Here is a 16,408-nt window from a genome sequence, read left to right on the forward strand (position 1 = left end):
CTATGGTTGAAAATCTAAGACTGATTCGGGTGGCTGAAATCTACTGTTTTGGCTGCGTTTTTGAGGGCTGAAAATGGGGATCTTTTGCAAGTGGCTAGGGCTGAATCTGCAGTTTTCCTAATGGCTGAAAACGTTGGTTCATCGGCTGCAACTGAGGCTGAAAATGAAAACGCTGGCAGCTCTTGATAGCGTTAGTAAAAACGCTAGGGATCTGGGCATGTGGGCGATGACTGCAAAGCTGAAAAACACCAGCTTGGGGGGAGGTGGTGACGATGTCCAAAAACGCTAGGCTGATGGGAGAGGGGCTCGCCAAGGGAAGCTTGGAGAGGTCTTGCTGAGAGAGAGGGAGTACTTGCTGTCTGGGGGCCTGTTGTGCTCCTTGCTCATCTGCCAAAGAGTGCTAGCTTTGGTTTGCTTATATACTTTCTTACCCAATTTGCCCTACCTACTTTTGTTGGGAAGTCACTTAAATTAATAAGTGAAAAATGTCAAAAATAGGGAAAATAGGCTACAATCACTGGAAAATTCCCCTGATGGAATCTGATGGGAATACTGATGATCATGCTGTGTGCAACCAGAGGATATGCATCTACACTAAGTGACTGGGCATGCACGGTCTGCGAATAGACTCACAAAAGTGCCAGATCACTTCTAAATCTAGACTGACCAGACTGACTGAACCCTGATCATGCTGTAGCTTGTCCACGGACACATAGGGTTGGATGTGTCACGTGACATCCCCTCCTTTTCAAAGTGAGGTACTGGTACCGAACTGTATGGCGTCGAGGGAGATCGCCAATAGCATCCGGAATCTTGGAAGGGACTCTTCACCGGCCCATTCTCATGTGTGGGTCGTGCGGTACTTGAACTTCATAAAGGTCTGCAACGCTTGCTTCTTTGGGCTGCGCCGAAAGCGACACAAAGTCTTCAGTGACTCCTTCGATGCTTCAACTTCGTATAGAGTCGTGCTTCTTCCATCTTCAAGAATCTCCATGGCTGAAAATTCCTGAAACCATTTCCAACACAAAAACATGAACATACCTATTCCATGTAAAGTGAATGGAAAAAATCTTGTCTTCGCTAAAATTGTGTATGCAATGTAGATGAACATAAAAATGGAGTGACAATCCGTTCATCAAACACATGCAAACAATGAGATCGAATCTTCTCTTATGATCTAGAGTAATTAACTGTGGCAAAACACAATGGAAATGCCCATGGCTTGGTGCTCACACTTTCATGTGCTCGTTCGGAAACTGTGTCATGCCAAGGAAGAGACATGCAATGTGACTTCCTTACATACATACTTTTCAGCTTTTCATGAAAAATCCGCATACATTCGTGCTCATCCATGAGCGAAACGTGCTCTGATACCAATGTAAGGTGCAGCCGAATGAATGTTGTATTTTCTCAAGATGAGTGATCCATATTTGCTCAAGGTTCTTTTTAGTTCTTATGGAAGGTAGAGCCTTCCGTTCTTAGGGAGAGTGCTATGATCACGAACAAAGTGAGTTGATATTGTGCGTGCAAGTGTATGAGACTGAGAGAAAGAGAGAGGAGAGATACGACACCAGAGACGTTGTAAAACCCTCCTCCGAAGGCCCCACTCTCGTCGGCGAGAGTGGTCTACTTATGATTGCACAAACTGGTACAAACGGTATGCATGAGACTGATGCAAGTCTAGGCTATGTCGGTGACGACGATGATGACTTTATGGCTGAAAATTGGTGCTCTTCTATCTGCTGTCCACAAAGAGATTATGGCTGAGAATCTGGGACCACTTCGGGTGCTAAAACGCTATTTTAGCTGCTGTTTTTGTGGCTGAAAATCCTTGGTTTGTCGCAAGTCTTATGGCTAATAAAAACGTTGAGAAATAGCAGGTCTAGGGCTGCGTTTTTATGGCTGCAATCGAAGGCTGAAAACGCTGAATGTCTGCTGCGACAGAGGGCTGAAAACGCTGTCCTTTGTAGTCCCCTTTGGCTGAAAACAATGGCCTACTGCAGTCCTTTGAGGGCGATCCCAAATCGCTATGCCTGGCGGGATGATGGCGATAGCAAAACGCTGGGGTTGGGTGCTCTGTCGACGAGGTATTGCTTGTGGAGACGCCAATCTGCAAGGGGAGGTGGCGATAGCAAAAACGCTGGCTGAATGGGGAAGGGCTCACCAAGGGGGGCTTGGAGAGGGTCTTGCTGAGAGAGGGGGAGTATCTGTTGCCTGGGGGCCTGTTGTGCTCCTTGCTCATCTGCCCAAGAGTGCTAACTTGGGTTTGCTTATATATTAACTTACCCAATTTGCCTTACTCAGTTCCCAACAAAAGTCACTTAATAAATAAGTGAAAAATGACAAAAATAGGGAAATTAGGCTAAAGTCACTGGAAAAATCTCCAAACTGACTCTGATGGAATCTGATGTAAATGCTTATGCTTATGCGGTGTGAAACCAGAGGATATGCATCTACACTAAGTGACTGGGCATGCACGATCTACGAATAGACTCACAAAAGTGCCAGATCACTTCTAATCTAGATTGATTGGACTTAACGAAAACCCTGTTATGATGTAGCTTGTCCACGGACACATAGGGTTGGATGTGTCACGTGACATCCCCTCCTTTTTAAAGTGAGGTACTGGTACCGAGCTGCATGGCTTCCTTGTAGTCTGGATAATCTTTGAAGAACTCTTCGTCTACCCACACCGCTTCATGGGTTCCTCGATCTTTGAACTTCAAAAAATATTGTCGTACTTGTTTCTTTGAACCATGGCGAAACCGATGCAACAAGACTTGCTCCGGCTCCATGACTTCAGCTTCATCGATGATCTCCGGTTCTTCTTCTTCCGAAATGCCCTTTGGAGGTGTTCCCTGAAACACTTTTAACCAAGAAACATGAAAAACGTTGTGCATTGACCAGTTAAGCAACTGCAATTTCATTGAAACCTCATTTATCTTTTTAATGACTGGAAATGGACCATACATACGAAAAGACAACTTAGGACACTTCTTTCCCACTTCCTTAAGACGTTGCTTCATGATTCTTAAATACATCCAATCTCCTTCCTTGATCGAGACCTCCTGACGATGCTTGTTAGCCTGCCGAGAATAAGATTCTTGAGCCTTGCTTAGCCGAAGCTTCACACTCTCAGAAATCTCATCCAATGACTGACTCTCAGCATTGGCATCAGGCATTTGACTGACCGATCTAGTCAAAAGTGACTGGAACAGACGGCCAAAAACTGCCTCATACGGAGTTTGACCAATAGCAGAAGAAAAGGAGTCATTTAGAATAGCCTGAACCAATGGGAGATAGAGCTCCCAATGAGACTGTTGATCATGAATATAAGATTTTAACACATCAAAAGCCAATTGATTGTAAATTTTTGTTTGACCATGTGACTGTGGATGAAAAGCCGATGAAAAATTCAACTTTGTGCCAAAATTTTCAAAGAGTGCGCGCCAAAAGTTGGACGTGAACTTAACATCCCTACCTGAAACAATGGACTTTTGCAAACCATAGAGGGGATACCAATGCTTAATGAACAACCGTGCTACATCTTGTGCAGTGACTGTGGCCTTACAAGGAATCAACATGCAAAATTTGCTAAAACGATCGACAATTGTCAAACATTGAGTGTTCCTCGAATGCAAACTTGGTGATAAGTTAGTCACAAAATCCATAGAGAGATCCTGAAAAGGTCCCTCGGGAATAGGCAGCGGAAGCAAGAGGCCTTGCTACTTACCCCGAGGAGCTTTTACTTTTTGACATATAGTGTACTGTGTGACATAACGAAACACATCTTTTCGCATTTTAGGCCAATAACAAAATCGTTAAATTTTTTCCAATGTGGTGTTCATTTCCCTGTGCCCACCCGTGAGAGAATCATGTGCATCATGTAAAAAGACAGCCCACGACTGGAATCGAACCAATCGATTTCACCTTATGAAATGAGCATATGCGCAACCGTGGGAATTCAACCCACATAACACCTTGGGGAATAAGTCAGGTATAAATAAATCTATATTCATAAGTGTTGATATCGAAACCATATGTATAGACGATGTACATGTTCCTTATGCTATGGGCTACGTCTTCATGAGCTCTTTCGAGCCGGTAACATACTGTATCAAAAGCCCTTACTATACTGGTGAGTTTAAGGAAAGAAGTCGTAGCATGTTTAACGATTCGAAAAAAAGACCCTAGCGTCAGTAGAAACCCAGAAAGCTGCCTTTGCTACTTCGGCGTTCTTTCGTATTTTATCCATACCACACGAAATTCCACTCCCCTCTATCCCACTCAAGTGAATTGGTTTTGAAAGCATTCCGCCAGTTGAGCTCGCGCCTTTAACTTTCAACCTGATTCACTGCCTACGTGCCCTTTACGCCCAGTCATTCCGAATAACACTAGCCCCTCCTGTCTTACCGCGGCTGCTGGCACGGAATTAGCCGGGGCTTCTTTTTCGAGTCTTGTCATAATCGTCACTCGACGAAAGAGCTTTACAAGCGGCATTACCCTTCCTCGCTAATGCGACATTTTTCACTCACTCATGCGATATTGCTGGATCGGGCTTTCGCCCATTGTCCAATATTCCCCATTGCTGCCTCCCAATGGAGTCTGGGCCGTGTCTCAGTCCCAGTGTGGCTGATCGTCCGAAAAGATCCGCTACGCATCTACGGCTTGGTCAGTCTTTACCCAACCAACTACCTAATACTACGCAGGCTCATCAAATAGCGCTTTTTAGCTTTATCGAAGCTTGCTTTTTTGCTTTCGTTTCTTTGGGATTCGACCCAAATTGTTTGGCAGATTCCCACGCGTTACACACCCGTTTGCCACTTTGTCTTCAACTGTTTTATAAACAGAAAACAACGTTCAACTTGCATGTGTTAAGCATATCGCCAACGTTCATTCTGAGCTAGGATCAAACTCGGTGTTTTGGTTAATAAAAGTCAATCTTTGTCGTTGATGATCTCTTGGTTAGTTACCAGCTCTTGCCAATAATCGTAAGCGGAACGGCCATCGGCAAGGCAAATCATCTTACGTCCCGGGATTGGGGTCGAACGGGGGTTAAGCATAATCTCAGATCAACAAAGCAGTGCTCAACTAAATAATAGATACTACCGTGACCTTTCCGATCCAGGAAAGTGACCAGACTTGAACCGGTGCCGTTTCCTTTCCTGGTACATAGGAATGCTCTATCCCTTAAGCTACGTGAGCCAAACGGGGAAGCCCAACAACCCCAAGCCCCCTGTTACTTTGTCACCTGTGCGTCTCTCTTTTTGTTGAGTGCCCAAAAACACTCTGGCTATCCAATTTCACTCCACCTTATGATTGATAGCCGACAAGTACACAACTTGCTATCAATGACCTGGACTCTTAGTTTAGTGGTTTGTTACGTAAACGATGGCTAAAGCCTAAAGACAAAGATTCTCTAGCGTTCTCGTATAATAGTCAAACTATAATAATCAAATGTAAATATTTGTGTGGTTAATGGACAGATCATCAAGAGGTGACTTGCGATGATGAGAAGTCCCCACTTGCGCTTGGTCCGGGATCCCTGAGGGATAGTTTGGCTTCAGGGCGGACGCTCCAGCAAAGCTAATTCTGTATGCCTATGCAGCGTGTTAGCCAAAGAAGAAGACTGAATTAACGCCATAGCTGCTCTCAGTAGTCTTAGTGAGAGATTTAATCCTACTTGGTTTTGTGAATAAAAAAAGTTGAACTGTGCTCGATACAAATCCGCAAGGTTTCAGAGCCTCTCGAATTCCAAAAGCATGCCCCGCACAAAAGAAACAAAAAAACAGCTTCCGCTTACGAAAAGCCCCGCAACGAAACCTAAACCAAACAAGAGCATGGTGCAATTAATGCTTTTCTTTTAACATTTGTTTTTACACATTTTCATAAATGCTTTTATGTAGTGTAGCTAGCACGCAAAAAAGCTAATGTCGAACGGAGTAAAGCAGTTGGCCGGCAAAGATTGCTTTGCTTCAATTTTGCTTTATTTTAAAGCAAACGCATCTTTTTCTGCTTTCGCTTGTTTGCTTTCTCTATCGCATCTTTTTCTTTACTTACAACTTGCTTTCCTTTCCTTCTAAACGGTGTTTTTCTTTGCTTTAAAACTGCTGACAACATGTAGTGCGGGGGTAGGATTCGAACCTGCAGTCTTCAGGTCATAAGCTTGACGAGTTGGCCATTTACTTCACCCCGCAATCTTGGCCTTGGCGTTTGGGGTTGGTTGCCCACCAGTATAGGGACCGCCTAGCCTACCATCGGTCCCGAGAGGTTACGTTAGCCTAGCACCTAAAGATCTAAGGGGAACGATACTCCCCAGGCGGGATACTTAACGCTAAGTTAGCTAGAGCACTTAGGGGTTGATACGCGCAACGATTAGTCTCCATCGTTTACGGCTAGGACAGAGGTATCTAATCCCATTCGCTCCCCACTTTCATCTCTCAGTGTCAGTGTTGGCCTAGCAGAGTATCCTTGCCAAAGGTGTTTGAATTGATTTCTACGCATGAAAGAAATTGGAGCTTTACTAGTGGAGTGGTTTTAAGCCTTTTTTTTCATCGTTGCTACGTTCACAACGTCATCATGGTAAACTACAAATAGTCATCAAATCCCTCCCATTTTCTATGGATCCATAGTTTAGTTCACCTACTTATTCTTATTGGGTAGTTCGTTAGGTTGTTGAATCCTCCTCAGGTAGCCTCGTCGGAACAAAATGAAGAACGAGAGTGAGATGTTGAAACTGCCTTCATTTCAAAATGAATTCCTTCTCAGAAAATGATTAATCATGTGGATAAGCTGATACCGACTTGTCAATCTCCTCCATATTCAATCCGCCTCATATTATTGACGCAAAGGCGGGAAACTCGTTGTATCGGTAAACCCACGCATCAATTTGGGATATTTTTCATTTTTCCATCTGCGTCGCTTTTTTGCAATCCGGGAAATTGGTGGGGCGCAACGGCGAAACTTTGAAAATGAATTTGCAAGGAAAAGGGGTAAGATTTCTTTTCATAAATTTATTTTTGTACTTGTAGTCGAAATCGATTGAGAAGAGTTCTCCCCCCAACAGTAATTGAATGACGAGGAGCCGTATGAGATGCGAATCTCATGTACGGTTTTGTATAGCGATGTTATAGCTGTCGACTATCTCACAACTACACCGAAAAAACCCAACTTTGCCCTACGTAAAGTCGCTAGGGTTCGATTAACCTCCAAATTTGAGGTAACGGCTTACATACGAGGTATTGGCCACAATTTGCAGGAACATTCGGTGGTCCTCGTAAGAGACGGAAGGGTCAAAGACCTACCCGGTGTTAGGTATCACATCGTGTGAGGAGCCTTAGATGCTGTAGGAGTGAAAGATCATAAAAAAGGGCGTTCTAGTGCGTTGCAGAGCATTGTTGCAACTCGTATCATCGCAACGATTCCGTATCAATTGTTGTGATATGTTAAATGTGTAGCCTATCCAACATTGCTAGGGGACCTCGACTCGAAAGCCAAGATCAGTTCTTCGTGATTGATCGAACCTACAACGAGGTTAGCTTCGCTAGAAAAAGCATCCACTAACACATCATCCTTGTGAACAATCACATCATCTTCATGCAACTCATCATGCTTGTGAGAAATCACATCTTGATCATGCAAAACATCATGCTCATGAGAAATCACATCTTGATCATGCAAATCATCAGGCTCATCATTATCATTCAAATCATCATGCAAATCATTGTCATTCAAATCATCATGCAAATCATGTGTGTCTTGCTTTGGAGAAGAAGAGACTGAGATAGTCTCCTTTTCCCGAATCTCTTGCATCTGTGCCTGAACTTGAGAAAAGAGTCGCAAGAATTCTTTCATGTGTTGGTCGCTCTTTTCTTTCATGGCTTTGTTCTCGCGATCAAATTCTGCTTGTCTTGCTTTGTTCTCGCGATCAAATTTAGCTTGACTTTCTTTTTCTTCCAAGTAGTACTGACGCTCTATGGCTGCCATTTCTTCTTTGTATTCACGATCTATGGCTGCCCTTCGTTCTTCGTAGGCCTTTCTTTCTGCTTCTCTTTCTGCTATTCTTCCTTCGCGTTCTAACTGTCTTTCCTTAACCAACTGCTTCAACTCCTCCATAGGAGTTAGTGCAATCCTTGGCGTAGATGGGGAAGGGGGAGGGTCGGAAAAACCTCCTGGTGGGGGAAATTCTTCTTCGCCTCTCTCATGCTCATCACCTCCAAGCGAAGTATCCATTCCGCTTTGAGTGACGACCATCCACTAAAGTCGTGGGTTCTTGTGGTTCTTGGGGTCTTGGTTTCTTAAGTTCACGAGGAACTTGGGTTCTTGGGGGTCTCGGTTCTTGAGGTTTTCTTTCGCTTGCAAACCGTGTTTGAGAAGGATCTTCTCTTCACCCGAGTTCTACTCCTTTACGCGGGCGTACCCCTTGGCGGCCTTGCGCTCACACCAAGGTTGCTTTTTCCCACCTCATGTCGATTGGCCGGCCGCTAAGTGCACGGTCCGCTCTCAATGAGTTAAAAGAGACACAAGGGGAGGCTGGACAAGCCCTTCTTTCCTGGGATTCCTGTCACTCTTTAAAAACACGATTAGGAATCGACCGCAACAAGCAAAAAAATTCTTGTGATTCTTGTGGTTCTTTCCTTGAGTGATACAGAACACTGCCAAAGCTCTGATACCAATGTTAGGTGCAGCGGAATGATTGTTTGCGCTTTGCTCAAGATGAGTGCTCCGAACTGTGCTCAAGGTTCCTTTTGTTCTTATGGAAGGTAGAGCCTTCCGTTTCTTTATGAGAGAATGCTATGATCACAAACAAAGTGAATGGACACTGTGCGTGCAAGTGTATGAGACTGAGAGATAGAGAGAAGAGACATACGACACTAGAGACGTTGTAAAACCCTCCTCCGAAGGCCCCACTCTCGTCTGCGAGAGTGGTCTACTATTGATTGCACAAAGTGGTACAATGATGGTGCATGGAAACTGATGCAACTTGTGACTATGTCGGTGACGACGACGACGACTTAAGGGGCTGAAATCTGCGGTCTTCTATCCGCTGTCCATAAAAACACTATGGATGAAAATCTAAGACTGATTCGGGTGGCTGAAATCTACTGTTTTGGCTGCGTTTTTGAGGGCTGAAAATGGGGATCTTCTGCAAGTGGCTAGGGCTGAATCTGTAGTTTTCCTAATGGTTGAAAACACTGGTTCATCGGCTGCAACTGAGGCTGAAAATGAAAACGCTGGCAGCTCTTGATAGCGTTAGTAAAAACGCTAGGGATCTGGGCATGTGGGCGATGACTGCAAAGCTGAAAAACACCAGCTTGGGGGGAGGTGGTGACGATGTCCAAATACGCTAGGTTGATGGGAGAGGGGCTCGCCAAGGGAAGCTTGGAGAGGTCTTGCTGAGAGAGAGAGGAAGTACCTGCTGCCTGGGGGCCTGTTGTGCTCCTTGCTCATCTGCCAAAGAGTGCTAGCTTTGGTTTGCTTATATATTTTCTTACCCAATTTGCCCTACCTACTTTTGTTGGGAAGTCACTTTAATTAATAAGTGAAAAATGTCAAAAATAGGGAAAATAGGCTACAATCATTGGAAAATTCCCTTGATGGAATCTGATGGATTCTGATGGGAATACTGATAATCATGCTGTGTGCAACCAGAGGATATGCATCTACACTAAGTGAGTGGGCATGCACGGTCTGCGAATAGACTCACTAAAGTGCCAGATCACTTCTAAATCTAGACTGACCAGACTGACTAAACCCTGATCATGCTGTAGCTTGTCCACGGACACATAGGGTTGGATGTGTCACGTGACAAGTTCTAAGACTAGGATTGTAAGAATGCTCATTACATTCCATTGAGGAGACATTGCATGCTGATTTTTCCAACCCAAAAACTGAATACTTCACAATCCAACGCTTGGAGGCCTATGTCAAGTTCTTTTTTAAGAAGCAGCAATCAGCCAATGGTGCCCAGGTGGAGCCTACCGTGTAGCATAGTTACCCAAAATGGGAAACCAGAACAGGAATGGAGACGGCACCAGCGTGAAATTCCATTCCTTGCTACAGATACTCACATTTGAAACAAGGAATGGGGATTCGGAACGGGAAGTTGGAATGGGAATGGGGAACAGAGATCTCAAAATGGCCATTCCCTGTAACTACATCGTACAGGTAAACAAAGACCAAAAATTCAAACTCTCATTTGATGCTACAACTCACAAACCTTCTGAGGACTACCGTGATCTCCAAGCTACATCGCTATGTCATAAAATCTAATATCTAGCTTACCCAAATGATTTTCTCATATTAAACTGATCATTTAATGTGGGAGAATAAACGGGAACAAGAGTTAGAATAGAGACATGGATCTCCCAAGGATCGTACGCCCATAGATGATCAAGCCGATATGGAAGATACCGTGTACTGCAACAGTCATTGAGAGACCGCATGGACCACCACTGGATGGTGTCCTGGCAGGAGGTAACCCCATCCTCTATGAAAAACACAAACCATGTGGCTGCTGTAAGCACAACTGCGAGGTGATGAAAACGCTGCTGTCCAGCGAATTTCAGCGTGCTCGTACGCTCCCGGCGAGGTCCGGAACAATGTAGAGGGTGTAGGCAAGGTGGGGAATCAAAGTCACAACCCCAGGTGGGCTGAAAACAGAGAAAACAGCAGTGATTAGAGGCTGAAAACTGTTGTAAACGAAGAGGATCAGGGCCGGCAAGGCACTGGATGCCAAGCCGGGATGGTGGTCGCAAGATCCATAATGGGCATAGGTTAGCGCTCCCCCTCTTCTGCAAAACGCAGCAGCCAGTCAAAAACGCAGATCTGGCCAAAAACACAGGTGGTAGGGAGGGGGTTTTCTGCGACGGAAAAGCCTATAGAGGCCAGCGCTTTCTGTCTGGAGGTGATCGCCATGTGGGAGAGCAAAAAACGCAGGCGGAGAAGGGTTTCTCCGCGACAAAAAAGCTCCAAATTAAATCGCTTGCCTGGCTGATGCAAAAACGTTGGCTGATCTTCTTCTTGGGAGGAGTACCTGATGCGGAAGGTGCACCCAGACCATGGAGAGCTGAAGTTGCTGATACCATGTGAGAGTGTGCGTGTGCGGAAGCGAGAGAGAGAGAGAGAGAGAGAGAGAGAGAGAGAGAGAGAGAGAGAGAGAGAGAACACAACACCAAGAGGGGGCGATCAGCCCCCCACTTACTACCAAAGCAAGAGACCAATACAATGATCAGATGATAATGATATGTGTACCCCCCCTAGCCCCATATATATGAGTGCCCAAGGTGGGCGCCCAAGTCAAGTGGGCGGCCGGCCCCAAACTCGGGCGGTCGGACAAGGTACAGCCTATCCTATGCCGGAGACACTAGCCGTACAAGGAAGTGTCCTAGACCTGTGTGAAGCAGCACAGTGGTGTAATCTAACATCTCTGTCGGCCCCCATCTAAAAGGAACTCCTTTCTGAGTCAGCATATGCAAAGGAGAAGCTATCTCTACAAATATCAAATGAACCGCCGATAATATGAGCACAAGCCCAGAAAACTTTTAACTTCATGAACATTTTTCAAATTAGGCCAATCACGGATGGTCTCTACTTTGGCCAGGTCCATCTTTACCCCTTCTGCTGAGACAATGTGTCACGGGGACGGGCACCACGTGCCAATGGAAAAGAATAGACTAGACAACTTTAAGCACTTCAAATAACAACGGAACTGAAAGAGATGCACAACACACGACACGGGGAGTGGCGGAGTTCCACCCCGAGAGAGCACTGGCCCCAAACCTTGGCGCCCCTTTTGGTTTTTTTTTATATTGCTTGAACAAGGTACACTTTGTGGCTCTTGCTCTGCATTTGCTCGTGGGAGAATGCCAGAGTGAGAGCTCACAGTTCATATTTAAAGGCCCTTGGCCATTCAAAAGCAGTTACATGAAAAGCTTCGAGTTCTAAAAGCATTTGCTGTCCAAAAGCTACCAGCTCGCAAAATGTGGAAATCCGTACAATTGCCAAGTCAGCATGTCAGCGCAAAACCCGGGAGTTCCGTACAGGTTGCCACGTCAGCAGTCCAACGTAAATTTTGAGAATTCTGTATTATTGTCACGTTATCAGCTGCACATTCTTCTGTGTATGTTTCTGTTTTATTTAATATCTTTATGTCGCCTGGGTCCCATCGGACGGGGTCCAATACGTTGGTAAGACTTCTTCTGCTTCTTAGGGTTTAGACACCCTCAACCGGGATTTGCAGGTTGGCTCCGTTCTTTAGTGGCTTGACACGTCAGCAATTTGTGACACGATGTGTCCCAAAAAGTGTATCTCTGGCAAGAAGAACTCGCTCTTTTTCGCATTTATAACCAATCTATGTTTTCGCAATGCCTAGAAAACCTGTAACAGATGGTGTCGGTGCTCTATTTCACTCTTGAAGAAAACGATGATGTTGTCAAAAAAAGTGCCCACAAATGATCGGTATTCTCTGAAAATCCTATCCAGGAGCAATTTGGATCGGATGATAACCACTCTTTAGATCAATTCAGCAAGTAGAACCCTGAAGTCTATCGAGTATATCATCGATCCTCGGAATGGGGAATCTGTTATGGTTCGTTATTTCTTCATTTTGGGCTCGGCTAGGTCGGTAAGATGGCCAGTTCGGGGTGTACTATCGGGAATCAAATCAATCGCATGGTTTTCAGGACGTGGAGGCGGTAACTCAAGAGTTAGCCCGCGCATGTAGAAATTCTTGGCGTTCCTTTTCTAGATCCTTTGTGCATTATTCAGTTCTTTCAAGAAAATCGAGTAAACAAAAAGACTGGATTTCATTACTTTGGAAACTGCCGAAGCTGCCGATACTAGTGGGATAGACTCGCCCTTCAATACAATCTCTTTGCCCTTCTAATTCTTCAAGATGGCTTTCCTTGCCCTATAATCGACCACGGCATTGTTCTTGGGGAACCAAGGGATTCCTCAAAGGATGTCACACACTTCCAAAGGCATGATGTAAAAGTCCTCGTGCCCTAAACACCGCTGACAATGCAAACATACAGATTCTCCCTTAAGTACAATCTCTTTTCCCTTCTCATTCTTCAAGATGGCTTTCCTTGCCCTATAATCGACCACGGCATTGTTCTTGGGGAACCAAGGGATTCCTCCGAGGATGTCACACCCTTCCAAAGGCATATGCAAAAGTCCTCGTGCCCTGAATACCCATGAGAATGCAAACGTAGTTTGCCAATGACAGGTGTAATGGAAACATCCCGTCCGGGTGCCTCTAGAAGAGCCTTGGCTGGTGGCCCCATTTCCTCGGGCGTAATTCCAAGTCAAGCCGCCAATTCGGTTGAAATGAAGTTGTCCTTGGCTTCTCCATCAAAGAAGATAAGGGCCTCCTGGTCTGACACTTTGCCCCATGCTTTGCAAATTTTGGTACTTTCGTCCATCTGATGAGGGTTGATCCTCACAAAGTCTGGTACTAGTCCTGCTTTTGTCTTTCCTTTTCTTCAGCGCTCTTCAGCTGCTCTTGAATTCCCTGGCTTGTCTTCTGATGGTCCTCTGGTTCTTCTTTTCAAGAATTCTGCCCAACTCTTTCTGCGAGTACAGGTTTCACTTTTCTGCACTCATGTGTCCTTTGAGCTTTCCTCCCGACCTGAGAGGCGAATCAATGGTCTCTCGCCATCTTGAGCAAATCTCATCAATCGGGTAATCTTCAGGTGTTTCGCAAATCTTGGGTCTCTAGAGTACTTGATCAATCTTTTCACACATGTATCAACCTGCAGTCGAGGTTTGTACTCTGTTTTGGCAAACTTTTTTGCCAAGAATTTGTCTAAACCTTCATTCTTTTCTTCAGTTCCCACGCCGGATTTCAACTTTTCTTTGCCTAACCCCAGAGGTGTTATCTCTATCAGATTCTCCGCGAGAACCCATGTGTAATCTGGGGTTCTGTATGGCTTATGCCCAGTAAGACAGAACGATGAAGATGGGAACGCGCCCGATGCACGATGTACAAAGGGTGGGGTGGCTAATAAGTCCGAGGTCAGGACACAAAGATTCTTTCACAAAAACCTGCATGTGCTGCAAAAAGGATCGGATCCTCAATAGAAGAAGAATCTTTCCGAGCTCTGATACCACTATAATAGGCTTGGACACTCCAAGCGAGAAATCAATAGCAACACACGAATAGAAACTTCAAAATCATTGAACTTCAATAGAGAGAGAGAGAGAGAGAGAGAGAGAGAGAGAGAGAGAGAGAGAGAGAGAGAGAGAGAAAATTGAAACGGCCCGACGTAGTTCCGTGCCCAGAGGTATTGGCCCAAAAGTATGGCACCCCTTTGGTATTTCTTTATTATTAATCATTGAAAAGTACAACTCCCGAGGGACCTCTGCTCTCAAACTCTACGTCCAGATGCTTTGGAGAGTGAGGCCCCGAAGGGCTCTTTTATTCTTACAAGGGTTGCCCCAAAACTAGAGCCCCAAAAGCAATCACATGAAAAGCTACAAGTTCCAAAGCATCTGGTCCAAAAACTGATGTCAAAAGCTGGCAGCACAAATTGCGGGAATCTGTACATAGTGCCATGTCAGCAGCTAATGCGTTTTGTAGACGTCCATACAGCCTGCCACGTCAGCACTTTCCACACAACTTTAACTTTCTGGCCTATTTTACTTCCTTGTGTCCCTTGGGCCCCATCAAAAAGGAAACATAAGTTGGAACAACTTTAAAAATCATGTTCATCTACTAGAGATTGTCCAGGTGGTCATGCCACGTCATCATTTTGTGACAAGGACTCATCTTCCTCTGAAAGTTCAGACTCCGATGAGCAGACTTTTTATACGAAAAGGAAGCACTTTTACAGAGCCAACCAATATGATTTTCTCGAGGATAAGGGCAAGAAGACGAAAGATTTCAAGGAGGGTGGACAAGCCTTAAAATTTGATACTTTTCGCGTTTTTAAGATACCCATAAGGCCCTCGCTTTCATCCAACAGTTTGACATAGCCTACTCTGGAGGACGCTACTCAAAGCACTCCAAGGTCATGAGGGCAGCATCTTATTTGAAGGGATTGGCGGCTCGACTTTATTTCAACCGAATTGGCGGCTCGACTTGGAATTACGTCAGAGGAAATGGGACCACTCGCAAAGGTAGTTCTAGTGGCACCCGGACGGGATGTTGTGTCACCAGGAGGTGTATTTTTCCTTTTGCCTTCCGTAAATAAGTACTAGATATTTTTATTTATTTTTATTTTTACTTGTTTTCCCCGGAACCCTTGAAAAGGTGCAAGTGGACATTGCATGGCCAGTGTGAAACGGCTGCAGCCGAATAGGTTTCTCACAACGGGAGTCTGGGTCGGTCAGTTTGGGACTGGTCGGGCTAGTTAGCACTGAATTCTGATGAGTATGGAAGCCTATGTGCGCCAAATGAAGTCTGGGCCACTCAGAAAGTCACTTATAACTTTACAAGTCAGTGGGAACTAGAGAATTAACTCAAAAGGGACAAACTGGACACATGGCGGCTCTTGGCAGTTTTGCTACTTCCAGCTGAAGAGGGGGCGCCCAATTTGAGAGAGGAGGCTGATTTTTGAGGATAAGTGACCTACAGTGTGCGTGTGAGTAGTGGGTGCAGGTCTACAGCTTTAATGGAAAGCTTGCCTTCTCCTCTGTCTCATGTAGCGCGATGACTTGCTCTCGTGTATCTCTCTCTCCCCTTTGGCACATATGGTAATGCCCCACTAGTTGGGCTACTCAGATGAACATGTACAGTTCTGGGGGTTTATGCGCGTTTGCCAAGGCAAGAGCCTACCGGATTAGCTAATTGCTAATCCCTCCACAGGTATGCACAGTTCCATCGCGAAAGATTGCGAGTTTGGAGAGTTTTCTCGCGTGAAAACTCGTCCAATTCATAGGGGAACTATCCCATTGCATGCGGGAGCCCTTGGGACACGTGTAGGCGTGTTCGCTCCGCTAAAAACGATCCGAAACAGCGAATTACAGCCTGCTGTGTTTTTTTGCAGGTTTAGGGTTTCGCACCTAAACTGCAAGGGAACCTCGGGGGAGCCTCGTGAGAGCCTTGGGATGCGTGTACAGGCTTTTGGACACCCGACAGTGAAAAACAGGGAATTACAGCCCGCTGAATTTCTGTGACAGCTCACCAAAAGGCTTCCAGATAGCAAGGGAATCCGTCCTAGACAGGTGCTTTTGACCTACAAGGGTTTTTGCGCCGTTATGCTGCCAAAATCAGGTCGAAAACCTGCGTTTTCAGCCCTCGCCAGGTTTGGTCAGCTTTGTGAAAGCTTGTGCTAAGTGGTCGGATCGTCTACCTTAATTTGAATAAAGAAATACCGAAAGGGGCGCCAGTCTTTGGGGCCTACAGGGTGTCGGTCTCGTGTGCGCAGTGACATTCTAGTCACTGGACGAAACTGTGTTCTCTTCC

Source organism: Adiantum capillus-veneris, chromosome 7, assembly GCF_014529385.1.
Source record: "Adiantum capillus-veneris isolate H3 chromosome 7, ASM1452938v2, whole genome shotgun sequence".
Taxonomy (NCBI): Eukaryota; Viridiplantae; Streptophyta; class Polypodiopsida; order Polypodiales; family Pteridaceae; genus Adiantum; species Adiantum capillus-veneris.